Source organism: Bison bison, unplaced genomic scaffold (genome assembly GCF_000754665.1).
Source record: "Bison bison bison isolate TAMUID 2011002044 unplaced genomic scaffold, Bison_UMD1.0 scf7180017864118, whole genome shotgun sequence".
Classification (NCBI taxonomy): Eukaryota; Metazoa; Chordata; class Mammalia; order Artiodactyla; family Bovidae; genus Bison; species Bison bison.
This window is the reverse complement of record NW_011494690.1, coordinates 1,721,603-1,730,542: the sequence shown is the minus strand read 5'-3', so window position 1 is coordinate 1,730,542 and position 8,940 is coordinate 1,721,603. Positions and strand designations below refer to the sequence as shown.

Here is an 8,940-nt window from a genome sequence, read left to right as displayed (position 1 = left end):
GAATGTATCTTTTTAGGTTGTAATTTATTTAACTTTAATTAGTCAATAAAAATAATCATTGCTGAACATAATCACATGTTGAAACAAGTGTACTGTTATTATTACCTGATGTTAATTTATACATAATGTTTAAAAGAAAAGATAACCAAAAACCAGTATTGTGGTAGAATTATATTCATATTTGTTGCCCCTCTATTCAAACTCTCATAGTTTGCTGGCTCCTTCTGAGTACTGAAAAAAGTCATTAATATGGATTGTTTTCTCTATCAGAAAACATGAAAAATGTGCAACTACTTACTAAAACTAGATACTTACAGACGTAAGTGGAGAAGGCAATGGCACCCTACTCCAGTACTCCTGCCTGGAAAATCCCATGGATGGAGGAGCCTGGTAGGCTGAAGTCCGTGGGGTCACTGCAAGTCGGACATGACTGAGCGGCTTCACTTACACTTTTCACTTTCATGCGTTGGAGAAGGAAATGGCAACCCACTCCAGTGTTCTTGCCTGGAGAATCCCAGGGACGGGGGAGCCTGGTGGGCTGCCGTCTATGGGGTTGCAGAGTTGGACATGACTGAAGCGAATTAGCAGTAGCAGCAGCAACAGACATAAGTGCAATGAAGATTTGTTAGTTTATTGGCTTAGTTTAGGCTACTAAAAAGGACACGATGTTACAGGCTAAACACTGAAGGAATTTTTTAAATTGGATTTGTGTGAATTTGGGCAAGTTTTTCAATCCCTCAGAAGCTCTGTGTCATCTGTAAAATGTGGAAAGTACTACTTACCTCCTTTGGTTTTTCCATGTGAAATGAAAAGTGCTCTAAAAATTATATGATTCTTGATAAATCATAAGTGGTACTTTTATATTTCAAACCTACAGGGAACCAGAGTGACCCTGTTATTCTTTCAGCCTTATTCAGGGGCTGCCGACCTGAGTGAGAGGTATACAGCATCATAAGTGTCTCTCTGCTGGTCTGCATGACTAGGGAGTTAACACTTCATGCCACCAAAAAAATGGTCCCTTAGTCATGCAACAAATTTACAGAAAAACTGCCCTCAAATCATGAAAAAAAAATTCAAGGACCTGCCGTTTTGACCTAGAGAACTTCTTTATAACCTTCCCCAGAAGAGTCTCTGTTCCTGACAGGCCCAGGCATGCACTGCTGCTGACTTTTGTCATTAAAATAATACAAAGCAAAAAAGAAATAAAAGTCCTCAGAGAAAATAGCCTTTCCCCTTTACCTGGGCCATTCAGACTTTGCATGGGATGCTAACATATCCAGTTTTATAGCTGTTCACAGTAAGATTTAAAATATGAAAGAAATTAACCTGTCTCCCTACTTTCCCCTCCAATCTGTCATGATCAGCCTCAAAAATTGAGCTACTTGAACAGTGGTTGTTAAACTACTTTCTAAAAATCTAAAAAAATTAATTCTAAAATTGCTAAAGTCTTGTGTCTAGCAACCTGGCTTGGTTAGTGTTCCAAATTCATTTGCCAAGAAGCCACATACACAATCACAGGATTACAAAACATCAACACTTGATAGAACCTTCACATAAAAACCATCCCAAGCTTCTCATTTTAAAGCCTAGAAAAGTGAACCCAGAGAAGTTTCACCTAACATCACAGCTTAAGTGTCGGTGAAGATAAGACATTGTTTCCTAACTTTATGATCATGGTTTCCACCTTACTCAGACATGTCCAAGAGAAGGATCTGGTCTTTGGAAAAAAACAATAATTAACTTTGAAGATTTTTTTTCAAAAGGTGTTCCTTTTTAAAAAGCTGTATCTAGAGGCATTTGCCAATTTAAGCCTAGTCAGGCATAGAACACTCCCCAACAAAGAATTCCTCAACAGTCATCACCTTCCAAGAGGTAGATAAGTAAGCTGGCACAGCACTGCCTGTTACTCTAAAAATTGCCTCACCATTGGACAACCCTTCCTGCCCCAATTTTTTCAAGACATCAATGTAACTGCTGCCTGGTGCTTACCATCTATGTGTCGTGGTCTCTTCTAGGCAATGGAACACATTATTTCATTATTTCACTTGAGCATTATTTCACTTGATCATTATTTCATTTGAGCATCATAGATGCTCAAATGGAAAAGTCCTTGTTGCTGTTTTTCAGTTGCTAAGTCGTGTCTGACTCTTTTCAACTCCATGTCCTTCACAATGTCCCAGAGTTTGATCAAGCTCATGTCCATTGATATCCTTCTTAAATATCATTTACTCTCTCTGGTCAATGTTTTAATCCTCTCTCCAAGCATAGTAAACACTGTGATGTACCCACTACATGGATTCCACGTCAGGAAAGACTTTCTGCCCCTGATGCTGGGAGTGCTGTCAGCATATAGCCTTCGGCTGTCAGACCCTTCAGGATTTGCCTTGTCTGCAGAGATTTGCTTCACCCAGGAAGCACCTCCTCATCAAGTGATGGATCAGTGTGAGTATAAAGGCTTGGACAATTCAGCCCAACCTGGAATTGCTGTAAAGGGCCATTCTAGTACCAGAGATCCCCATGGCTCAGCCAGACCTGTCACTGGGCCTGCATCACAGACTTTTCTTTCTGCTATCCTGCTTCCTTCTCTTCCAATCCTCCCAAAGGTATTGATAGTAAGTGCACTGTTTAATTACACCCTGCTAACTAAGCTCCATCTCAGAATTTGCTTCCAGAGGAACCTGTTGTAGAATTGCCAGGTGAAATGCAGGTTGCCCAGCTAAACTTTAATTTCAGATAAAGAACAAAATTTTTTAAATATAAATATGTCCCAGAAATGGCAGGGATATACTTATACTAGGGGCTTCCCAGATGGCTCAGTGGGTAAAGAATCTGCCTATAATGCAGGGAATAAGAAGAGTGAAAAAGTTTGCTTAAAGCTCAACATTCAGAAAACTAAGGTCATGGCATCCGGTCCCATCACTTCATGGCAGATAGATGGGGAAACAGTGGAAACAGTGGCTGACTTTATTTTTCTGGGCTCCAAAATCAATGCAGATGGCGACTGCAGCAATGAAATTAAAAGACGCTTACTCCTTGGAAGGAAAGTTATGACCAACCTAGACAGCATATTAAAAAGCAGAGACATTACTTTGCCAACAAAGGTCCGTCTAGTCAAGGCTATGATTTTTCCAGTGGTCATGTATGGATGTGAGAGCTGGACTATAAAGAAAGCTGAGTGCCAAAGAATTGATGTTTTTGAAGTGTGGTGTTGGAGAAGACTCTTGAGAGTCCCTTGGACTGCAAGGAGATCCAACCAGTCCATCCTAAAGGAGATCAGTCCTGGGTGTTCATTGGAAAGACTGATGTTGAGGCTGAAACTCCAATACATTGGCCACTTGATGCGAAGAGCTGATTCATTGGAAAAGACCCTGATGCTGGGAAAAATTGAGGGCAGGAGGAGAAGGGGATGACAGAGGATGAGATGGTTGGATGGCATCATTGACTCGATGGACATGGGTTTGGTTGGACTCCAGGAGTTGGTGATGGACAGGGAGGCCTGGCATGCTGTGGTTCATGGGGTTGCAAAGAGTCAGACACGACTGAGCGACTGAACTGAACTGAACTGAACTGAATGCAGGATATGTGGGTTCAATCCCTGAGTCAGGAAGATCCCCTGGAAAATGAAATGGCAACCCACTCCAGTATTCTTGCCTGAGAAATCCCATGGACCGTCCATGGTTACAGTCCAAAGGGTTGCAAAGAATCAGACATGACTGAGTGACTAAGCACATACTAAAAGTTTTATTTATCCAAAATTCATAATTTAACTGGGAGTTCTGTATTTATACTTGCTAAATCTGGCACCCCTAACATGAAGTGGTCCCAGAAAGAAGTCGCTGATGCAGCTTTGAAGTGGAATCATCCACCACCCTGTTTGTAACAGGGACCTCATTACTGACAGTGATTGAGCAAAAATAGCCAGTGAGACGAGATGATCCAATCGTTAAAGCTTTCACTGGTGGGAAACTGGAATGATGTAGCAGTGGGAAGGGAATGCATCAGCTAGTGTTATGTATCAGGTGTTACAGATCATGAAGAAACAGGGAATCAAAGGATCATGAAATCAGGTGGCTCTTGCTAAGGAAAAAAGATAATAAACAGGTGAGAGCAATTGCCAACTGAAAGCTACGTGGAAAGCCCAGGGCCTCCTTAACAGCACGCAAAGAGGCTCTTGACTTCTGCAGTGGAAGGCAGAGAAAGCTGAAGACCAAACCGCAGACTTGAAGATCACCTCCAAAGAAGCTTTTTTGCAAGCTCCAAAGAAAATTAAACTCCCAACAAAAGAAGGTCGCCACACCAAGGTGAGGACCTGGCCAGGAAAATGTTGGGACTCTGCTATTTGGAATGGGGCTATAAGGGTCGGCTGTTTCCAAGTTTCTGTTTGTGGTCATTTAGAAATAATGGGGAAATTCAAGGATGTATTAGATCAAGTTTGTTGGCAAATTTATTTTCTGTAAAAGGCTTGATAATAAATATTTAGGTTCTGTGGGCCACACCATCTCGTTGCAACTCCTGAATTCTGCTGCTGTAGCTAAAAAACTCACAAACAATAGGTCAATGAGTGAGCATGGCTGATTCCAATATAGCTTTGTTTATGGACGCTGACATTTGAATTTGATCATTTTATGTGTTACAAAATGGTTTTAACTATTCTTTTTAAAGATGACTTTTAAAAATCTATTTTTGTCTGTGCTGGGTCTTCACTGCCGTGCACCGGCTTTCTCTAGTTGTGGCGAGCAGGAACTACTCCTCCTCGCAGTGCACAGGTTTCATACTGCCGTGGTTTCTCTTGTGGAGCACAGGCTCTAGGCCCAGGGGCTCCAGTAGCTGTGGTTCACAGGCTTAGCTGCCCTGTGAAGTGTGGAATTTTTCTGGACCAGGGATTCTTTACCACTGGACCACCAGAGAAGTCCTGGTTTTAACTATTTAAAAATGTAAAAACCATTCTTAGCTTGCAGACTGCACAAAAAAGGTGTGGGCTGGGTTTGACCTACACGTAGTTTCAGATTGCTGAAACCTGATACAATTTCATGATTTATAATAAATATATATTGATCTTTGTCTACTTTCTGGCATAGAGCTCCTAGACCACAAAATTTCCTGTGATGAGCGCCATTAAAGTGTCTTTTGTTAATGAAGTGACTTTTGGAAAGCCCCTAGGTAACATGAACACAGGGACCGCTTACCAGTATAGCCAGCTGTGATTAGAGGGTTGGAACTTTCAGTCCCACCGCAGCCTCCAGGGAGGGGAATGGAGTTGGAGGTTGAATCAATCACAAGTGGCAAATGATTTAATCAATCATGCCTATATGATGAAGTCTCCATAAAAACCCAAAAGGACACAGTTTGGAGAACTTCTATGTTGGTGAACATGTGGAGATGCGGGGGGCGGTGGGTGGGGGCGGCATGAAAACTCCAAGTCCTTTTTGTACGCCTTGCCCTATGCATCTCTTCCATCCAGCTATTCCTGAGTTTTATCATTTTATAATGGTAACCTAGTAAGGAAAATGTTCCTCTGAATTCTGTGAGATGCTGTTGCAAATTAGTCTCAACCAAGGAGGAAGCCACTGGAACTTCAGAAGCACAGGCAACTATCTGGACTTGGGTTTGGCATCTGAAGCAGGAGCACCTGTGCGGGACTGAGCCCTTAGCTGGGGGCTCTTGTGCTATCTCCAGGTAGATGATGTCAGAACTGAGTAGAATTTTAAGACACCAATGAATAGCCAAGAATTTTGTAGTGCGAGAAAACTCCCACACGTCTGGTGTCAGAAGTCCTCTGTTTTGTTGTAGTGTGAAAGTAAAAGAAAAAGCTAGAAAACTGAATTTTCCCTTATTCACCTGGGTTAAGTCATGCTATCCCGAGTGGTAATTTTTCTTTCTTATATATACAGAGATCCACTCTTTTATATTCTTTTCCCATATAGATCATTACAGAGTATTGAGTAGAGTGCTACCATAGTAAGTCCTTATTATTTATCAATGTTCAAATGGTACTTATATTTAAGAACATTTTATTGCTAGAGGATGGAGGTCATAGTGTCAACTTAAAAATTGTTGCACAGACCATGGTGGTTGGCAACATCAGTGTCATGAGAGTTCACTTGAGTGCTGACTGTGAGATGTGTACCAAATGCTTCACATGTATTATCTGATATAGTTCTCATAGAAAGTCCATAAGGTATAAATGTTATCCACCTTTTCCAGACTAAAAGATATTAAGAAACTCACTCTAACTCAGTTTGTAAATGGTGAAATTAAGATTCAAATTGGAGACGTCAGATACCAGAGCCCACACTCTGAGTAACTGCTCTTTCCTGCCTTTCAGAAAGAAGCCTAGGGGTGCGGTAGCGAAGTGGTAGCCAGACTGCTCTAGGATTCCTCGCTGCTTCGGTTTTCTTGTCGGGCTTCCTAGCAGAAAGGCAAGCAAAGATGTCTGAATATATTCGGGTAACCAAAGATGAAGATGACGAGCCCGTTGGCATACCATCATAAAATGATGGGACAATGCAGCCCAGCTTCTAGGGGCACGTGGTCTGCACTACAGGAAGCCAGTGTCTCAGTGTATGAGAGGTGTCCATCTGGTAGGAGGTATTCTGCGTGCCCCTAATGCCGGCTGAGGGAATCTGGTGTACGATGTCAGCTATCACAACAATAACAAAAGAAAAATGGATGCTTCATCAGCAGTGAACATGAAAAAAGTAGTCCAGAAATAGTGTTGGGTCTCCCATGGAAAACAGCAGGACCTAAAAGAGTATTTTAGTACCCTTGGAGAGGGTCTTAGGGTTCAGGTCAAGAAAGATTCTAAAACTGGTCATTCAGGGACTTCCTTGGTGGCCCAGTGCTAAGACTCTGCACTCCCAATACAGAGGGCCTGGGTTCGATCCCTGTTAAGGGAATTATTAATAGATCCCACATACCACGACTAAAAATTCACATGCTGCAACTAATAAAACCCAACACAGCCAAATAAATGCATATTTTAAAAACTGGTCATTTGAAAGGATTTGACTTTGTTCATTTTATGGAATATGAAACCCAGGTAAAAGTCATGTCACAGCAACATGTGATAGATGGACAACAGTGTGACTGTAAACTTCCAAATTCTAAGCAAAGCCCAGAGGAGCCTTTGGGAAGCAGAAAGGTGTTTACTGGGTGCTGTACAGAGGACATGACTGCTGATGAGCTGCGGCAGTTCTTTTGCCAGTACGGGGAAGTGGTAGATGTCTTCAATCCCACGCTGTTCAGGGCTTTTGCCTTGTTCCATTTGCAGATGATCAGGTTGCCCAGTCTGTCTGCGGAGAGGACGTGACCATTAAAGGAATCGACATACATATATCCAAGGCTGAACCTAAACACGGTAGCAACAGACAGCAGTGGAAGACGTGGTGGTGATCCAGGTGGCATTGGGAGTCAGAATGGATTCGGTAGATTAGCAGTAGAGAAGGCAGAGCTGGTTTGGGAAATAATCCAGGTAGTAATATGGGCAGATGGAGGAATGTTGGTGCTTTTAGCATTAGTCCAGCAATGATGGCTGCAGCCCAGGCAGCTCTGCATAGCAGCTGGGGTATGATGGGCATGTTAGCCAGTCACCAGAACCAGCCAGGGCTGTCAGGTCAAACCAAAGCCAAGGCAACATGCAGAGAGAGCCGAGTCAGGCTTTGGGTACTGGAAATAACTTTTAGAGTGGTTCTAATTCAGGTGCAGCAATTGGTTGGAGATCAGCATCAAATGCAGGGTCAGGCAGTGGTTTTAATGTAGGCTTTGGCCCAAGCATGGATTCTGAATCTTCTGGCTAGGGAATGTTGACTTTGGGTTGTGGTTAGTTGGTATAAACTGGTGGGAATTCAAATTTTTCTAAACGCATGGTAAATATATTGTAAAATACGTATTTAAGAATTTTTAAAATTGGCTTCTTCAGTGTGGAGTATATTCAGCAGTATATCTGGCATTTTTCTTTAGAAAAAGAGCTAAATGAATTTTAGAAGTTTTGTTACATAAGGGGTTGAAGTATTGAGTGTTTGAAAGTGAACTGCTATTAACCTGACTGATAAACCAACACACTACAAAATGTTTCTCCTGCAATATTTTATCCATGGACTTGTGAAGTGAATTATTTGCATGTTCAAAATGGAAACCATTGATTAGAACTATGTTTTTCTTGTTTTCATTCAAATCCCACCATATCACTTTTTTTCCTTGGGAAATCTGCTCTTTGGAGAGCATGGTATCACAGTGCTTGGTTCTTTTGTTTTTGTTTGTTTTAGCCCTTGTCTCCTTCATATACAAAAGTACAATACAAAGCCTTCATTTAATCTTTCCAGTTCATCTCATTTCAAATGTTTATGGAAGAAGCACTTTGCTGAAAGTAGTGCTGTAAATAATTCTACCACAGGAATACTTCTGTCTGCATGCTTTCTCATTCAAGAATTCTTATCACGCTGCACAGGCTGCATCTTTGATAGTAAGTGTCACATTTTTATACACTACTCTTTATTTCATGGGCTTGTATCAATGCTGTGAATGCAAGGCTGGGATATAGAACCAGAGGCCTGTTAAAACTTTTGAAACCTTGTGTGGAATTGATGATGGTGACAGAATGAGCAAGGAAAGGAAAGAGCCTGTGCAGAGATTTGGTGGTGCATAATGGATATTTTGTAACTTGTGTTATAAAAAAGACACAAGATGTGTCTCTCAGTCCTGTGGCTTTGGTAAGAGAGTATGCTGAGAGCAGTGATAGCAAATAACATACAAATGTTTTTTGCATTCAAAGGACATCTGCATCTGTTGGAAGACTTTTAGTTTTGTTCTTAGTTAACCTACATTAGCTGAATGTGTTAAGTGAAACGATGTTTGTCAACTACTGTGAATGCTGTATGGTGTGTGTTCTCTTCTGTCACAGATCTGTAAGTGTGGTAATGTGAACTGAAGCTGAGGGGCTGA

The 8,940-nt window shown here is 41.6% G+C and overlaps 1 pseudogene; it reads left to right on the top strand.

Annotated features, from left to right (window-relative positions):
- Positions 1-6,429: 6,429 nt before the first annotated feature.
- Positions 6,430-7,823, top strand: LOC104988273 (annotated as a pseudogene).
- Positions 7,824-8,940: the final 1,117 nt, after the last annotated feature.